Raw genomic sequence first — 4,055 nt, forward strand, 5'->3', positions numbered from 1 at the left:
ATTAAAGAAATTAAGGGGAAAATTCTGATCTAATTGGGACAAAACTTACGACCCTTATAAAAACGGAACTCAAATAAGAAATATTAAAAATRAAACAGCTGAGTAAATGAGCATCTTTAGGATGTTAAGACAAACAGAGGCAATTAAAGCACCATCAGCTGAACCAAAATATCTTCTGAAAAACATCTAAACATGGACTGATTTTTCTATGGCATGCAAACAGGCTTTGAGATGTGCATGAAGGTCCAGAAAAGCTTAGGGAGTACAGAATGAAAATAAATTTAAAGTTATTAAGCCTAGGTAACTTTTCCCAGGATACAAGCTGGGGCAATATTTTAATGAGATTAATACTAACAGTGCAATCCGCCAAAAAACAAACAAACAAACAAACAAAAAAAAAACCTAGGATTATAACTTTATTTTAAGTGTAGAGAATTCTCTGGAACAGTATTAGATGTTCGGAAGCAGAGCAGTGCAGGAGGACAGGAAAGCAAAAGGCAGCACTTCAAAGACACAAAAGAGGAGACATCACCTGGYGCTGAAAACAATCCYCAGATGTTTTTGTAGAACSGTCTAGCACAGTGTSRMSTACRTWCCACAGYGATTGAAAMCAACGGAACCACCACACATAAACTGTCTCACTCCCTTCTCTTGMAGGGGGAAACACGGTGCCCTGCCTTGTCTACTTTTCCTCAGACAGCTGTGTGCATATACACAAATTTGATTCCCAGAATCAAACAGCAGAAATACTCTCCTATTCTTCCAAGACCAATTTCTTCAATATTCAGCCTGAGATTTGGCTTTTGCAAACAGGTCATTTTAGACATTTGATCACCAGCTCCAGTTGAACAAGTGGGCAGGAACCATCTGTATTCAGATGTTTCCATTTTAGCTCAGCATTGTGTTCTTGTCCTTGTCTCAGAGCCCAGAGGAGGATTTTGGAAGGAGCAAGGATCCATTTAACTCAAATCCAACAATGGCCAGAAGTAGATGCCTGAAGAGCAAATCTGGAGACCAGAATTGGCACTTCCCACTAGGAATCTCTCTGCTATAGACATCAGAACAGGCACTGAATCACTTATGGTTGCTTTGTATTTACCAGTTATGAGTTTATTCAGGAGCCCTTTGTTTATCATTTTGGTCTTCTGACAGAACGCCCGAATTACTGTTTTGTCAAGAGAAACCATTCCTGAGGTTCAAGGAGCTAATACCTGAAAATGAGCAGCTCTCCTAGAGCCCTCCTCTGTCCAGGACCACAACCCACGGGATTCCTCCAAGCAGATCCCTGAAGAGCCCTCAGAGAGGAGAAGTCTCTGGGGAGACCTTAGAGCCCCTTCCAGCACTTAAGGGTCTCCAAGAGCTAGACAGGGACTTTGGAAAAGGGCACAGAGTGACAGGACATGGGGGAATGGATTCCCACTGCCAGAGGGCAGGGTTAGATGAAATATTGKGAAGAAATTCTTGGCTGTGGGGCTGGCGATGCCCTGGCACAGGTTACCCAGAGCAGCTGTGGCTGCCCCATTCCTGAAAGTATCCAAGGCCAAGCTGGACTGTCCTTGGGATAGTGGAAGGTGTCCCTGCCCATGTCAGAGGGTTTGGAAGTAGATGATCTTTACGGACCCTTCCAGCCCAACCCAACCCAACCCAGGATCCTCTCTTGGGGCACAGCCCAGGCCATGAGCCCTAACCTGCCCTGCATCACACATTTCCATTCTTGGGTCATGTGAGCTGTCCCACCACTTCTCTCTGCTGTCCATGAGGTCATAGCCCTGAACCACTGGTGAGCCCTAATGTCTCATGTTTGTTCACTGTACTCCATGTGTTTCTGCACAGGCTCTGTAGAGGCACCCAGCTGTGGTGATTTCTCAGAAGCCTGGAGGTTTTTTTCTTTTCCCCCATAGATATTCCATGTGTATGTGCACACTCTTGAAAAGCACCCCTTTCAGCCCTTTGGTTTTTAATATTACAAAATCTGTCCTATTCATACCATTCCTCATGTGTTTTGTACCAACATTTGCTGCTGCTTTCACATTTTACTACAGTTCTCACTTCTGCTTTTAACCCAATCCTCCAAGCACTCCCAGAGCCGTCCTGCCACTTGCCATGTTTCTTGTCACCCTATCATTAGTACCACAAGGAAGAGACATAGGGGTAATAAAATGCAGGTGCAATAAGTTTTGCAAATGTTYCCTGTTCAAGTCCATGGCAAAGCAATGGCTGATCCCAGCAGCACAGAACCTTCCATTGTTATCACTCACCACCTTTCCTGGTGCTCAGGGGTGATGGGCTCGGGCACCTCATGTGACAGAGCTCCCAGTTCCTCATTTGCTAGGACAGCTCTGAGTCCACTTTGTAGCTGCAAACCTTAATATGAAGAAGGAGCCTTCACCTTGGTGCCAGAAGCTCCCAGACTTTGTCATAGTGGGAACCTCCATTACCCATCTTGATGAGCACAAATTCCACGAGCCCCTCCTTTGTTAGAAAAGCACAGATAGGCTCTTGAAGCTGCACAGTCTCAGAGGCTGGGTCCATCTCTGGCCATCAGCAAATAGGGTTTATGATACAGAAGTTGAATATCATGAAGGATTCAGTGCCTCTACATAACAAGGAACAATCATTTTGCCTACTTTCTCCTCTTACCTAAAAAAAATACTTTCTAAGGTACTAAATGACCTCCAGACACCAATTCAAAGAGCCCAGAGGGCACAATCCTTCTGCTTCTGAGCACTGAAACAAAGGGGGAAAAGTGGACAGCTTCCAGCAAGTCAGAAGAATTTTCAGAATTGCTTTGAAATAATACCAAAAGTACTGATTATTTTCCTGCTTTCTGTCCAGCTGAACTCCATCAGACTTTTCCCAAGTTCCCATTTACAACTTAACATTTCTCATATTATTTTAGATCCYTCCTTGAAAGCCATATAGAGTTTTTTTCATGTGGTACATTGGGTCTTAAACCACTGAAGAAGTCATGTGACTGCCTGTATAATCCAAAATTCTTGTAGTGGAACAGAGACAGTTTTTGCTATGAAATACCTCACTGTGCTTGGGGGGTTGGGGTACCACAATGATACAAACAGCATGGAGACCTGTACGAGAACTCAAAGAGAGAGAAAAAAAGAGATATTTCAGAAAAGAAACAAGATGGGTGACTGCAATGATCAAAGAGACAAATACAACATATTTTCTATTTTTTTTTTACCCTGGAAAGATAAAAGAGTTCACAGGAGTTCTAAAAGACAGAATAAAGGGAGAATTTGAAACTTCTGTGCTCAATCATGTTAACTGAAATCACTGAAATAGTCAATTAATTTTTTTTCCCCTTTGCAGTTTGAAAGAAAATTYATCTCTGGATCCCCTCATGGACTTGCACCCATGGATAATTAGGACTAATATTTGGCTCTCCATCTCCTGGTTTTACAACATTTTTGAACACCATGAGGTAAGAGTGATTTATTGTAGTAAGTCTTAGCAGTGTGAAGACTGCAACTGGACCAGGAGCAACTCTCACAGTTATACCAAGTAAGTGCCATTTTCTTATTTGTGAAACTTCATTTAAAAGTAAGGTGGGGGTGAATAAAGGAATTTTATGGTTTGGGTTCAGTGTAAGAATTTTCAGCTGCAATAATCCCTTGAGTGCACTCAGTCTCCAGGCAGGCTTTCAAGCCAAATCCTCAGCTTGTATCTGCTCAGGGAGCAGTAAAATCAATCATGCCCAAATCATGCTTTTTTAACTGACAGTCCAAAATCTTCTGCCCCAGAGRTTGAGAAATCCACTACACCGGAAGATGATGGCACCATTGGGAAAACAACGCCCTCGCCAACACTTTTCACTACAAAGAACATCAGTGCTGAGTTGTCCACTAAGGAGTTCGTACATGAACAGAACACATCCGTTTTGGTGACCTGCACAGACGAGTTTGACAGCAGTGCTGTTACAATACTGCCAGGTACACTTTGGTGGCACAGGTGCAACATATTTCTAGGGACAGTGTCCTATGGGTGTTCTCTTCTAGGGACAGTGTCCTGTGGGTGTTCTTTTCTAGGGACAGTGTCCT

Source organism: Malurus melanocephalus, unplaced genomic scaffold, assembly GCF_030028575.1.
Source record: "Malurus melanocephalus ecotype Western Australia unplaced genomic scaffold, MMel_1.1 scaffold_1503, whole genome shotgun sequence".
NCBI classification, from domain to species: Eukaryota; Metazoa; Chordata; class Aves; order Passeriformes; family Maluridae; genus Malurus; species Malurus melanocephalus.